Genomic DNA, 15,846 nt, shown 5'->3' on the forward strand with positions numbered 1-15,846 from the left:
TGAGAGCACTGATGTGTTTATTGGAACCCTTAGAGGTGGAGATTCTGCTTATGTGTTACCAATTAATTTTCAATCCCCAGTGCTCATGTATTATTTATTTTCCAACCCCTCGACACGTAATCAGTCCATAATAAATGTTGGCTGAGATGGCTTGAATTCACAATGGCTGGGATATTTTACACCAGGGAGTGGTGGAGAAAGCAGACTGACAGGAACGATAAGGAGGCGCAGCCAGCAGGTGTCTGCATTTGGTTCAGTGGAGTTTCCAAGCCCCGGAGTCCTTTCTCAGTCTGGAGGCTCTCTCTGGGACCCACTTTGACCATGACAAGTCTTTCCTCTGCCGTCACATGAAATGATAAATTACGCAACACAGTGACTTATACCCAATGGCTCTTTGCAGTGCAGTCTATTTTTGACAAGACGGAGCCTCCTTTGAGAATGTCTAGGTCTGTGTGCATGCTTCTCTGTCCAGCAAGACTTTCTCATGTTCGTCTTATGGGCAGATTAGTTTACCAAGTTTTACCTTTAAGAATTCTCTTTTACATTTTCCTTTTGTGGTGCTCATCAGGTAAGCATCTTACCACTGAGCTAATTGTCCTTTGAAACTGTGTTTTGAGACAGGATCTGACGAAGTTACTTGGGCTGAGCTCCAAATTGCAATAATCCTGCCTCAAGCTTGCACACGGCTAGCATTAAGTATGTACTTCCAGGCCTGGCTAAGAATTCTAAGAATTTCTTTTTAAATGGTGTTGGGTGTGTAGCTCAGTGGTACAGCACTTGACCAGCACGTATGAAGCCCTAGGTTCAGTCCTCAGCACTGCATAATAACCCCAGGGATTTCTTTGACAAGCATTGGTGCTACTGTTCTGTCCCCTGTGTAAAGCCTGGGAGGTGAAGATACCGATTGCACTGCCCTGTTCTTCTCCGGCCACAGTTTCCCATCCTCTGGAGGCAAGGACACAGGGAGAAAATCGCTATTCTTCATATGGAAGCAAAAATCCCTTGGCTGCAGTACAGATTTGGAGGAGGGCTTGAGGAGTGGGGCATTTAGAAGGTAGAATTGACAGGACTGGGTGATCGCTGGGTACGAGATGTCACGAAGCTAGTATGATCTGAAGTGGTTCACGGGGCTTCAGTGACCTGGTGAAGGTTTGCCTGTTTGCTAGAAGAGACACAAGTGATAAGCAATTTTAAGGCAGAAAATAATTATCCTGATTATGTCCAATACTTAGCATGACTCTGGAAGTGGACAGACAGCCCCTCAACACTGACTTGCACGTAGGCACTGAATACATATTAAATAGATTAATCAAGGAGTTTCTGCTCTACCTTTGACTAGTTGTTACCTTGGATAGGTCAGTTAATCTCTCTAAGTCTCAGTTTTTTTAGTACAGAGATAATCGCGTCAACTTCATAATTTCTTTAATAGAATGAAAGGCTATATGTGAAGTACTCAGCTCATGTAATACCACATATATGCTACATTTTCAATAAACACTGACTGCTTTTATTAATCCATTTTTCAGTAATTCTATCTCTTGTGCATGACACAGGAAAATGATAGATGTGAATAATCATTTATTGTTTAAGGAATAAGCACATTTTAATAATTATTGACGGGGCCTCTCCCTAACAGAACACAAAGCTCTGTATAATTTTGTGGGAACACAGAAACATGATCAAGGGAGTCCAGGGCTTTCCAACCTGGGATCCAACTTAAGTTTATGTCAGCACTCACTGGAGCAGCCCAGTTCCTCTGCACCCTTCTTGTGCCCCTCCCGAAAGATGGTGAATCAATGACAGGGTTAATGAGAAAGAATCAAGGCAAGAAGAAGTAAAAATTGCCCCCCCACACCTACTAACTTAAAGTGTAATATTATGTGTAAGGGCAGAATATACAGTCAACATAATCATATGCATGGCACATGTGCATATGCAAAAACATGTAAATCACATCACTTAAAATGCAAATATATGCATGGTCTTTTTATTATCTATGCCACTTGGATATGACCCTCAGGATAACCCTAGTAGAAACTACTGCCCTAGGTATCATTTTTTAACTGAATTGCTGATCTGAGATATTTTTTATAAAAGAACTCAGGAATGAAAAAAATATATGTTTTACAGTTCACATCTGCGTGGGTTAAACCACCTGCTATGATTCTGTAGATTGTATTCCTTTTACTGCTTTGTACTACTAGTTAACTTTTATGTGTACATGTTTTCTTTCCCACCGCCCCCAACCCCAGATTTCAAGTTCCTTGAAAGAAGGCACTGTGTATTAGAATCCATCATGTCCCCTTAGAACCATGGCAAATCAAGTCTTCCCAAATGGAAGGTATGTTCCATTGCATGAATTTATACCACTCTATTTCTTCTTTATTACCTCTCCTCCCCTCAGTGTCTGCATATCCATCTCTTTCTCACCTTACCAGGCTTTTTTTGTCTCTTACCATCCCTTCCCTGCAGACCACACATGGTCTCTCCTCCTGCTCAGTATCTCCATGGATGACCTGCATAGAAGCACCTGCTCACTTCACCTGCATCCTCTAAACTGCCCTTCCTGTTCCCTGTCCCCAAAGTGACCTCCCCCAGCTCTTTCCCAGTCTCATGCTGGAGTGTATTTATCCATGATTTTATAATCCTCTTTTTTTTGAATCCTACATCGAGTCTTTATATGTGGTTTGAAATCATTCACACACTTAAGAGATTTTAGCTTTAGTTACTGCTGTGTCCCGTCAAGGATGTTGCTTCCTTCCTTCATGACACAAAATGGCGTTCTTACTCTAGTAGCAAAATCCATCACAACTCCTTCCCATGACCAGTTCCTACGCTAGGGTAGGTGGGACATAAGCCTATAGGTAATAAGAAATTGCCAGATGTCCTGACCTGTCCAATGGCTCCTTAAATTGTTCCTGGAGTTTTACCATCCTTATTTCCCTTTCCCCAAGTGTTTTATCCATTTTACCCAGGAACTCTTCACACCCAAACTCAAGTTTATTGGCTGCTATTTTATTCCCATGAATCTGCCTGAATCCCAGAGTTAGGCATATACTACCTGCCCCAGTAGACTCAGAAGTCCACAAGGAAAGGAACAGTTCACTGTTACTCTGTCAGCACAAATCTACAGAGGATAGCTCATGACTGTGCAGATGCTTCTTAGGGAAATAGCTTTTTAAAAAAGTTCTGTGACATGTGCCAGAGAGGTCCAATGCCTGAGGTGTTTGTTCCTGCAAAAAATGAAATCCAAACTGATGTTGAAACAATTTTAAAAACTTTCTGGAAGTTTATTCGTTTCTTTTTTTAAAATCTTTTCCTATAGAATAAGGGTCAAAAAACTTTCTGTCCTGAGGCAGACGTCGATACTTTAGACTTTGCTGTCCATACAGCCTGTGTCCCCACTTTTCAGTTCAGCCGCTGTCATGCAAAGTCACCCGTACACAGTAGGCGGGACTCTGCTAAAATGAAAGGAGGCAGACCACAAGGTCTGAGGGCAAGCAACCAGCCTTGAAGAAGGCTCATAGTGAAGGAATACTTAGCTCCCGGAAGGTGACCCCCTTGCTTCCTTGTGTGTTCAAACCAGTCTTGTAAAGTGGAAGAGTGGCAGGTTGTGGGATTCAAACACTCCCTTGTCACATATCACCAGTGAATGACCTGGCTCCTTCGCACGGAGTGCTTCGTGACCCACACACCTGGAATAATGCAGCACTAACACAGCCCTTGGTAATCTACAGAAAAGCTTCAGTTGTGTGTTTCTCATTATTATCTTTCAGATATTTTAAATTGTCATAAAATAATGAGCGTAAAGAAATGATTATCTTAGTGAAAAATATAGCGTTTGGCCCAACTCTGCAACTTAAAAAAATTATTTGGTGACATATCTTGCAATCACATAGGAAACAGTGTGAACCCCACCAGCCTTACTTCCTTAGGGCTCACCGTGTGCTTACCCTGCCCTGAATCACCAGCATCTGATCATTCTACAGCCAACAGAGCTAGAGATCCATCTCCTTCACCAGTAAACTTTTGTCTTCTGATTATTAAAAAAGGTGTTAATTTGTTTTATAAATTTGAACAAAATAGAATAAATAAATAAAGATGAAATATAGAACTGTATGATAATAAATCAGAGACAATTCCCAGTATTTTAATTCATTAGTTCCTTTTTCTGAGAATACATACCCTTTTGTATTTGCTTGGGCTCGTGTTTAACAAAAATAAATTAAGAATTTTCCCTCTTTTCATTAGATGTCATATGAAAAGATTTGATGCCTTTATAGTATGTAATCCTATGATATGGTCCACCTTATTCAACTAATTGCTAATTCAGGATATTTAGATTATTTCTAATTTTCTAGTACCACAAGTGATATCCATATACTTTCTAATTATTTTCAAAGACAAAAATGTCTTTTAAAGTTTAAATATGTGTATAAATATATTCATTGCTTCCAAAAGAGATTTAATATGTGAATTCCATGTTTCTAAAAACCCAGCAGCAATAAATTTCATGTTTTCATTAAATTAACAGTTAAAGTAGAATCATGTCATCTTAATTTACATTCATTTTAGTACTGGTGTAGTTAAATATATTTTCACAAGTTGACTGGTAACATTTAATTTCCCTTAACAAAAAAAATCTATATTTCTATTGGGTTGTTGTGTTTTAAATTATTGTGAAAAAGCTAGAATTTTAAAAATTCATTCTTTATCAGTCACGTACTGTCAATATACTTTTCTTGCTTGATGTTTGCCTTTTAAATTTATGTCATTTAACACATGAAAACTTTAGGTTTTTTATTTGCTAGATAATTAGATGAAGCACACTTCGTTTTTGTTGTTTGTCTTTACTTTTTATGCTCAAATATCTTTCCCAATTAGAGTTCAGATTCGTTTTTACTTAATTTTTCCCTTTCATTTATTTACTTCTTTATTTTGATTTCATTGTTTCATCTATTTTAAATTTACATCAGTGTGCCATGTCATAAATTTTTAATTTCATAGTGAAATTAAATGCTATGCATTCATTTTCAAAGTGAGTGCATATCCCTCAAATTACTGACTTGAAATCTCATCCTTGTTTGTATTCATACATTCCATAATTAAAAACACAAACATATAGAATGGTATTTCAGTGTTTCTCATAGTTTATCTACCCTGCACCATTATTGCTCTGTTTGTAAACACTACTAGTCTAGTTTCAGAATACACTTACATTTATTCCAGGCAGGCACTTGTGCCGCTGAGCTATATCCCCAGCCCTGTTTCAAAGCTGTTTGTTAATCTTTTCTCAAAACCTGCATGATTGCCCTTGTGCAATAATGAATAGTTCATCATCTGTGGTTTGTTACAGCCAGGAACCCTTATTACTTCAGGCCTAAAAGTGCAAAGGGCTGTCTGTAGTTGTTTGTGTTATTTTATCTTGAAACCCTGTATCACTTTAAACATTCTTGCTTTGGTTTATTTATGTTTGTGATGCTGGTATGCTCCTACTGTTCTTTTTTTTCTTCTTTCTCTCTTTTTTTTTTCTCATTTACTATGTTTAAAATAAATTTTTTTTAAAAAAAGATTGTCTCTGAAGAAGCCAACTTGATGGTTCAGAATTCCCTCACTCCACTATGATCTGGCGAGGTGGCAGTTAGCATAAGCACTTCAGAGCTGAACTGATTTGGGCCCCCTCAAAGGTCATATAATAACAACAACCATAAGTAATCAACTTTTTAAAAAGAAAGACTTACTTTGGCTCACAGTTTTGGAGGTATCAGTTCATGGTTGGTCGGTCCCATTGCTTCTCGGCTTGTTGTGAGGCAGCCTGCCGTGGTGGGAGCATATCCCAGAAGCTATTCACCTCATAGCAAAGAGATGAAGAGTCAGAGGCAGGAACCTGGCATCCGCCATCTCTTATGAAGGCATACCCCCTACGACCTAAACTCTTCCACTGCGTCTCCACTCTTAAAGGCGTGCCACCCCCCCGGAAGTATCAAGCTGGGTGATAAGCCTGTAACACATGGGTGTTTGGAGAGCATTCCAGATCCAAAGCCCTAACCTCTGATGTGACTACTTGGAGACAAGGACTCTAAGACGTAATTAAACTGAAATGAAGTCATTAAGAGTGAAGCCCTAATAGAACGCACTCTCTCTCAACTCAAGTACACCTGAAAAGGTCATGTGAGGACACAGAGGAAGAGGCTTTTCACGAGCCAGAATGTGAGGCCATACCAGACACTGAACATGCCAGCACCTTGATTTGGAACTTCTAGCCACCAAAACTGCGAGCAAATAATTTTTGGTTTAATGCACTCACCCTATGGCATTTTGCCATGGCAACCCAACTAGACCACTCCTCCCTCCCCGTTTTCCTTTCTTCCTTTTCTTTTCCATTTATATTTCCCTTATACTATTTTACATAGCTCCTCTCTTATTTATTTTTGAGTTCCTTATTTCCATTTCTTTTTTCTCCAAAAATAACAATTTTCATTTGTTATAAATATTTTTGGAATATTTGCCTGTGTTTCTATGAAATGTACATTTGTATGTTTGTGTTAATTTATATCAATGTTATTCTGGGTTATAAATTTAATTCTATTTCTTGGGATTTTTTTCATCCTACTTAAAACTTCTTAAATTAATTCACATTGCTGAGCATACATGATTATATATTAGTTATTTGTCCTACCATGTATGGATTTCTGTGGCATGCACTCACAACATTTATGGATCTACTCTTCCAGCGAAGAAAAATTGGATTGCTTCCAACTTCCCAACAACACAATACTTGAAGGAACATTTTCATTCATTTCCACTGTGGTTTTGTAAGGAGTGGACTCTGGTCATAAAGCATACCACTATTTGATTTTGTTACCTATTGCCAGTTTCCTTCAGAATGACTAAGGTCTTCTATAGTACAACCAACAGTGCCAGAGTATCCTACACTCTCTTCTCCACCAGCATAAAGCATTATCAGCTGCAGTTTATCAATCTGAGACCTCTCCAAGAACGTGTCATTGTTACTTTAATTTACACCCATCTAATTGCTAATTATTTTAACTATCTCTTTGTAAATTTATTTGCTCTTTGTGATTCTTTTTCTACGAATTGCCTTTGCATACATCCCTGGACCATTTTTATACAGGAACTCTTATCTAGTTCTTGCTTGCTTGCATGAGTCTTATGTATAGTTGATATTAATCTTAATGATGTTCAACATTAAGTAAAAATATTTAATGTGATATAATCCATTTCAGCAATTTCTACATCATGATTCTGGAATGTTGCACTTTTCCACAATTAGAAAACAAAAATATTCTTCTGTGTTATTTTCTATGAGCTTTAAGGTTTCCACATTTTGATCTGTAAGCCATCTAGACTCCTTTCCTGCACATTACATCATATTTTTCTTTGCATAGAAAACATTATCCTCAACCTCACCTACTAAAGTATCTATCTCTTTTCTGTAATACTTTAGGCTCCCTCTACTATATATCAATATTCCTTGTATATATATGCACTTCCAAAATCTCTAGACTTCTATTAGTCTATTTTCTTTGTAACAGATTCTGTAGCTACAGATTTATAATATGACTATATGCGATGAGACAAAACTCTTCTCTCTGAGCTTCTTTTTCAAAGTAGATATGACTATCTATAGACATTTATTTTTCATATGAATTTTGAGACAAATTTCAGGAGTACCTTTCTTGTTAAGTTTGTTTTAGGAATTATGTAGTTTTGATTCTAAAATGGCTAGTGTTCCATTTATATTTCATTCTGATCAGTGATAATATTCTTATACATTATCATTCATACATTATCTTTCTACATTTGTTTTGTATGTGTCCATTGTATTGAATTTTATTTTTAGTAATTTTTCAGTTGATTTTACTGGATTTCCCATGTAGAAAATTCTTATCATAGGTAAGTCTATTTTTTGTAGCACTTATTAATGTAAATTCTTTTTCTTGGGATATTGCACTGACCAGAACTACCTGAAGAACGCTGAGTAACAGTAACAGCCCTCCTTGTCTTGTTTCTTACTTACAAGGCACGGTTTGGAATTTCCCCTTAACTCCAGCTGATATTCTGTACCACATCAAAGCAGTACTCTTACATTGTATCATTCATATTCTAAGAAACTACATGATAAATAGAATTTGAATGTTATCAAATGTATTTTTATCATTTATGTGTCAAAGTACAGTCCCATTTCATGTATTTCATTGCTAGTCTAATAAATTTCCTATTATTGAGCCAAACTTTAATTTCTAAAATAAGCCCAATTTAATAATGAACTAATAAACTTCAATATATTAATGAATTTGATATGTTGATACATTTTATATGGAATTTTTCATACTTTTGAAGAGAATTTTAATATTTTATTAAGATGATGTCTTAGTCACTTTCTCGTGGCTGGGACATAACACCCAGCATACACAGAGAAGCAGCGGTTCGTGTTTGGTGAGCTCTAAATCAGGAAGGGCCCACAGCAAGGGGCAGGGCTGGGGCGAGCTGCTCATGGCATTCTGGCCTGGAAGCAGAAGGAAGAAGGGAGGAGGGAGGGAGGGCTACACCACACCTTTCCAGGTCACAGAGCTGCCTCTGGCCAGGCCCTGCCTCCTCAGCTATAATGCCCCGTAATGCAATCAGCTTCCACAAGCCCTGCTTCAGGACGTGTGAGGCTTCAGGGAACAACCCAGGTATAATGACAATAATGTCAAAGATGCAAGAAGACATCATGTAATGAAATAGTTTGTGACTTTGCTCATAAAAACATTCAATATTCTCCTGTATTATTTTCTTTGTTTGGCTTATTTTAGGAAGTATTGGCTTATTAAGAAGTTTGGCTTATTTTAGGAAGTATTCGACAATTCTCATAATTTCAAAGTGGAGAGATTTTTCATGTAATTATTCAATTTGTTAATTGATATTTCACTAAACAGTTATCTACTTAATATAGATTTTCAAATCTAGATTGTGCTTAAAAGCCTGGATTCTATTTCCAAAATCATCCAGTGTCTTTGATAGCTTTCCTTGACCTCTATTCTTTTAAAATTGTGTACTGAACTGTTGCCCTAATTTCCTGATACGAAAGACAGCAGACCTTTTCATAAATATTTTTTCACCACCATCCCACTATTCATTTTTCAAATCTACAGCTTCTGATCTTTGTTTACTGGTTCCTGTTTTTCTTTTATTAATTTCTTTCTCCTTAGTTCCATAGGTTTTCTTCTTTTTTGCCTCGTGAGTTAAATATATAGATTAAATGTTTTCATCCATTCCTATTTAATAGTGAAAGGATTTAAATTGGTAGGATGACTGTGATTACAGCTTTGACTGGATCCCACATGTTTGCAAATGGGCTGTTCTCACTACCCCTATTTTCTAAGCACTGAAACTGCAGTTTTGGTTCCTGCTTTAACTCAGCAATTATTTAGGAAAATTGCGGTGTTTAATTCTACATGATTGCAGCAAGGGGGTCCTTTGTACATTTAAAATTAGCTTCTCACACTGTGGTCACATAATAAGCACTGTACATTTTTTGCTGTTTTACATTTGTTTACAATGTTTTATGGTCTAATATACTTTGAAAAAAAATTTTAATTGCCTCCTTGACAAAATATATTGTCTATGCTTCAGGAAACAATACAGCATTAGTTAGAACTGTTAAATTTTCTGTATGAAACCACTTAAATTATTTACATTCTTACTTGATTTTTGCCTGTTAATCTCTCAAAAATAAAGAGGTCTTTTTATCCTCCAAAATGATGGTCAGCTCTAGGGCACTGCTATCATTTTCAATATGAAATTGCTCTATTACATTTAAAGCTTTTAGTATTAAAATGTACATTAGTAATAGCATTTTTTCTTTGTTTTTGTTTGGTTTTATCTACTTTAAACATTTCTGAGTTACTTGGGGTATAAAGGCGATCACACTCGTACACAGCATAAGATCTATTTGATGTGTTTGTTCCATTTCATCTTTTTATTCAATGTGAGTTTTTTATTAGGGATGTTTAATTTAATCCTATTTATTGTCATAATGAAGATGGGTAGTCTTAACTACACTACAGTCTTATATTGTGTACTTTTCATGATTTCTTGCACTCTCTGCTGTTGTTACCGTTATTTTTAAGTATTCTTTTTTTCTTTGGGTCTACTGAAAAAATTATTCTGTAAAAGGAGACTATACGTAGTCATGTCAAAGCTTTCTTATGAGGTTTTAATGACCTACTATGTAAAAAGCATATTGAACAGTATCTCAGGCATTAAACATGATCAGGAAATATTTGTTAGCCTTTAATTATCATTTATCATAATCACAATCACTACTCTTGTATTAAAGTTATCAGAGAAATTACAGAGACCAGCTTGACTTTTATTACTTTCTAAGTACCTGACAGGATGATTACAAAAATCATTTTTGAATCCTTGAAATTCATAAATTTCCCAAAGATGTGTCTAGCTATTGTTCTCTTCCAGTTAATTTTTCTAGGTACTTTGCAAGGTATTTGATTCTACTAATTTCTTTCTATATTTAAAGAAATGCCTGTAGTTTAGCCTTGATTTTTGGGATTTTTTCTTATCACTTTTACTGTGTATTACACTTAAAGTATTAGGTTTTAGTCATAAATAACAAATGATAGTTAATGAGATATTAAACAATTTCAATACTTGCTATTTGTTTTTTGTTTTGTTCTATTTTTGCCAAGCCTTTGATATTTTCTCCATTTTTATTTTTTAGTACATGTTTGCAGTATATAACAATTATATTCCTCTTGAAGTGTTGGTACATGTATATACCAGCTCTTCATTCTTTTCTCACCCCCTTCCCCCATTCTTTCTCCCTCTATGCCTTGGTACCCTCCCCTTTTACAAAAGGATCTATCTCTCTATTTTCTATTATCTACCTTTTATTTTGTTCTTTATTTACATTTTGGGTTTCTCGTATAAGAGAAACGCTGGATATTTTACTTGTGTGTCTGATGTACTCCTTTTCCATACATAAAATACCTACGCATTGGAACTGTTTACGCTGTTCTCCAAACCCACTACTCTTCCCCACCCTTCTGAGTTTGTGACATCTCAACTCACGGCCCACAGCTGCCTTGGTCTTCTTCAGTGCTGTCTGAACTTGCCTCGAACGCACACTTAGACGTGTCTGTGCCAGTACCATTGTGTGTCCGCTTTGCCTTGTCATACGTGTGTACCGGACTTCTGTTCTAGTTCATCTAGAACCTTTCATCTCTCCTTTCCCTTTTTTTATTTTAAAGGAATTAAAAATTAAAAAAATAGACAAAAACAAAACAACACTAAAACAATAAAAATGATACAGAGTTTCAAAACAGAATGATAGGAATTAACAGCGGTGTTATATTGCATATTCTTATCTTCAACAAAGTTGCTCAGATTACCAGATGTAAGAATGCAAGATTGATTAAACCATTAAAGAGAATAAAAGCTAATGAAAAAAACCATTAGAAATGATACAGCGCTTCACCAAACAAGACGGTAGGAATTCACCAGTGCTTGTTATAATGCATATTGCTGTCTTCAAATTAGTTGTTCAGATTACCAGATATAAGCATAAAAAACTGGTTTAAAAAATCTAAGCACTAGCTATTCCTTTCAATAAACCAGCAGACATCAGCAGTACAATTATTCCAGCTATCCTTCTACATGTATATTTTATGTATTATATATTATATATTTTTATATATTTATATATATATTATATATTTATATTTATATATATTTATATATATTTATATATGTCATATATAATATATATTATAGTCCATCTCTGCTAGACTTTTATGAGGGGTACAAAGAAAATATTATTCATTAACTTCTGCTTCATTTCAAAAACCTGTTTTAAATAAAATTTCTCTAGCTTTAAGTACTATAATTTTCTTATATTTGTGGAAAAAAGACATTGTTGTACCCTGCTATCTTTTCTCTTCGAGTAAAATCTTGATTCTTCTGACCCTGAATTTCCCTAAGAGCAGAAATATGGATGTTCTCCTTATCTCCATTTTGTCATTTAAACTAGAAACATGTACCCAGGCCTTACGCTGAAGGCAAGAAGAAGCACTATATATCAAGATCCAACCATCGGAAAATCATGAGAAAAATCTGAGCCCTGGGGAGTCCACGCCACCATCCCTAACAGATGCTTGGTGGAGCTGCCATAGTTTTTATGCCCATGTCATATCTGCCGCATTCACTGTGCTATTTACCCTTTATGCATAGCCAAATACTTCTGGTCCTGCCCTCCAAACCAGGGAAAATGTTACTTATTCTCGTCTAAAACCCCTGTTTTCTGCTATATTGCATGTTTGTGGTTCACCTATGTTCATAAACCTCACAACCTCCCACACACCCTTTAAAGAAAAAATTGTAAGGAAAATGTCCCCATCTGCCCCAGGGTCCACGACATTAGTAGGTGTTACTGTAGTTGGGCTCTTAGAACTTAGCTCTTTCCCAAAACTCTTTATTGCTGTATTGTGAAGAGAGCTGTGTGTCAGCCTCTACAATCTGCTCTCAATTTCTCTCTGCCTACATTACTATTAGCTCAGTCGAAGTACATGACAGGGTAATGCTCCATAGTTTCCAGTGGTGAAGCTGACTTTCCCCATTTTTCTTTCATTCATTCATTCATTCCAGTGTTTATTTATTTATGTCATTTTAACAAGCTTCTCAAGTGGAACAGCAAAAGTAGCTAGAGACGAATGTTTCGTGCATATTCTCAACAAGTCCTAGACTTACAAGTTCCGTTCTGGGAGAATGTTCATAGGTTGGATTTGCCTGTAAGTCTGACAAAGTAAGTATTACATACCTTTGGCACAAACATACAATATATGCTGCTTCGTGCTTCCTGGCCATCCCCTCCACATCACCACTGTTTTTTCTGACTGAGGACTGTACTGCACACTCTCGCCCTGTGTCATGAGCACACAGCACTGTGACGGTGTCCAGCAGACAGGGGAGCTGCTTCCAAGATTTGCTCACATCTACAAATGTTTGTAACATGAGGTCCTTTAGTATCTGTGAAGGTTAGCAACTTGAACGTTCGAAAGTCAGAGATACACTGCAGAGACAGATATACATATATACTGTGATACAAAAGTTTGGAAGTTCTTGCACCAATCTAAGAATTGTACTATTACCAGAATCCATGCCGATAAACTCTACACTTCTAATGGTAAACACCATCCCACTCAGAATATGAAAAGTGATATACTAAGGTATTCAGAAAGCTTCAAAATAAATCTCACAAAAGTGTAGGGCAAGTCACATTGTCCGGCATTGGAGAGTTTCCCTTGTAATCAAGACAAACATGAATGGAAACAAAGACCTATTCAGTCAGCTTATGAGAAGATATCTGAAGAGAATGCAGCTTTTTGCACAGAATTTGAAAGCAGTTAGAGTTCCAGATGGGGTCAATCCCAGCTCTGCTCCACCAGTCGGAAAAGATCCCACGGCACAGGCTTTGCCGATCTGCGGAGGCCACCGTGTGATTCTTGAAATAACAGTAACTCTACAGATGGCGTTCCCAGAAGCTACAGGCGGAGTGGACCTTGGGCGAGAAGTCTGCTGTCATCTAAGAAAGGGACTTTGGAAGCTCCTTAGTAAAGAGCTAGACTCTGCCAAAGGAAGCTTTCTCCGTGTTGCAGAGAAACTGCGGGCTAGACAACTATAGGACACATACTCTGAGGTGTTCTTGGTGAATTCCTTCTTATAACCACCGTTATAAACCTTCTCTTGGCTGTAAGGGAATATGTTCAATTGTCTGAGTATGTAATTTGAAAAGACGTGCTTGAGAGCATCACAACGCATTTTGAGGGGAGCGTAGATACTCTTGACTACCTTGGACAAAAAATATATTCAAGATAATAGACTAGGTACTTAAAAGAATTAACACCCCTCCCCAGAAGCCCTAATCCATACCTGAAGAGTAGTTTTCTCCCCTAGCAGGCTCTGGTTTAGCCATCCTGCATGGGTGTACCAGATGTCCAAAGTGCTGAGTTGTTGGCACTCAACAGTTCTTTGTGAGGTAGCACGCTAAACGATACACGACACTCTTGTAAAGAGACCCACAGCTCTGAAATGTGTCCATGGCTGAGGCCTCAACAGGCCTGGTTCCCGTCGGCCCCTCACTTGGCACCTCAAGTGTATTACAGTCTCACAACTCTCTCAGCACCATCTGTCACCTTACTTAACCTTGACGTGAAGTTACCTTTGCAGAATTCAGCACATGAACATTCTAGTTTGCTGTCGCGTGGAATGTGTCTGCTGGGTGCAGTACCAAAGGCGGTGTCTACTTCAAACTTTTTCACGATTTGTTGCATGCAACAAGTTGAACAAATGATGACTGCATGGAGACCTTGACTGAGTCTGCTGTTTGGATGTCCGAAAAGCAAGCTAATTCAAGCTGAAAGGACTGGCAGAACTCTCGGTCCCCAAAAGGATTAATTCTCTTGCAACCTGTCACAAAACTGCCTGTCACAACACCAGGCCCAAAGAAAGAGCAAAATGCAGGCACAGGTCCTTCCTGCTGCAGTTCCCTTTCGTCGTGGCTGCTGTCCTAACAGCCATCTGCCGACATATCCAGAGTGCAGGAGGGGACACACTTTGCCCTTGCTTCTTGACAGCTGCTTTTTCATGTTAACGATCAATATTGTTAGGAATATTATCTCATTTAATCCTCACAAAAGTCAGTATGCTTTATTAATACTATTTCACAGATGGAGACATTGAGGTGTGTAGAGGTCAAATAACTTGTTCTAGGTCACATAGCTTGTAACTGGTGAGGACCAGGGTTCAAACCAAATTCTCTGCAGCTGCTCACATTCTGCACCCCTTTCTCTGCTCTGTTGCTGTGTGTGTAGCTGACATACAGGAGACACAAGTGTCCTACAGCGTGGGCATTCCTGAAACCCAGGCGGTGCACTGCACGACAGTCAGCAAACGGCATGGCTTCTGTTTCTTATTTACTCTGTCACGAGTTTAAGTCAGTCCAACTCTGTGATGCTCATTCCCCCTCTCTCTGTCTCTCTGTGTCTCTCTCTATCTCTCCGTTTCTGTCTCTGTCTGTATCTCTCTGTCTCTCTGTGTCTCTCTCTGCCTCTTTGTCTCTGTGTCTCTCTCTCTCTACCCCCTGCTCTCTCTCCCTCTCTGTCTTCCATTTGCACTCTGAAGACCCATGCCTGGCTTTTTTCTAAGTGTCCCCGGCGTCTCTGCAGGCCTCCCTTCCAGAGACCCAGGTGAGTGGGCAGAGACCTCCTGTCCTGTCTGAACTTAGATGCTCTTGACGTTGGAGAGCCCCATTTAGTGCTCTGCGTGGAGACTTCCCAGCTTAGCCGTGAAGTGTTTTCCTTGGCTCCGATCCCTGCTGGTATTCAGTCTCCCTAAACTGCATTCCAGTGTCATCTGCTGCCTCTGGTCCTGCGCTTTCCACACCCCAACCTCCTGCCCTCAGCTGTCACCACCTAATCTTGTTCCTTTTCTGTTTTGCCTTTCCTGTCCTTCCTCCTAATCCTTATCAAATCGCTGTTTTCTCAAGCCCTTCATCCAGGCTCGGCTCCTCCCTGGTCCTTTAAGCTTCTTTCTCACTTCTCTCTGTCAACACCCAGGTTGGCTGGAAGTGCTCTTTCCTTTCTGAGTCTGCTTCGGCAGCCCCTTGACATCTGCCCAGGGAAAGCGTCCCATTTTCTCCTTTGCCTCAGCAGGAGCGATCAGAGCTCCCTGCAGGCCGAGCAATCACAGCTCCTTGTCATTTAATAAATATCCCTGGGCATGTTGAGAGAGAGCCACCATCTGGCTCTAAAAAGTCAATCAACAAAC

The 15,846-nt window shown here is 38.3% G+C and overlaps 1 long non-coding RNA gene across 4 annotated transcripts in view; it reads right to left on the reverse strand.

Annotated features, from left to right (window-relative positions):
- LOC102025939 overlaps positions 1 to 15,846 on the reverse strand; it is a 23,647-nt gene continuing 7,801 nt past the window's right edge. For 2 of the 4 annotated variants that reach the window (XR_001234910.1, XR_001234909.1), the window contains exons 3-5: positions 12,839 to 13,013; positions 5,742 to 5,851; positions 1 to 1,162 (exon numbers count right to left, since the gene is read on the reverse strand). This is a non-coding gene — a long non-coding RNA (uncharacterized LOC102025939). Of the gene's footprint in view, positions 1,163 to 5,741; positions 5,852 to 11,094; positions 11,257 to 12,838; positions 13,014 to 15,846 lie in introns of all 4 variants that reach the window. The other 2 variants (XR_001234911.1, XR_001234912.1) reach the window with 2 other exon arrangements.

This window comes from Chinchilla lanigera, unplaced genomic scaffold (assembly GCF_000276665.1).
Source record: "Chinchilla lanigera isolate Chin_1 unplaced genomic scaffold, ChiLan1.0 scaffold00034, whole genome shotgun sequence".
NCBI classification, from domain to species: domain Eukaryota; kingdom Metazoa; phylum Chordata; class Mammalia; order Rodentia; family Chinchillidae; genus Chinchilla; species Chinchilla lanigera.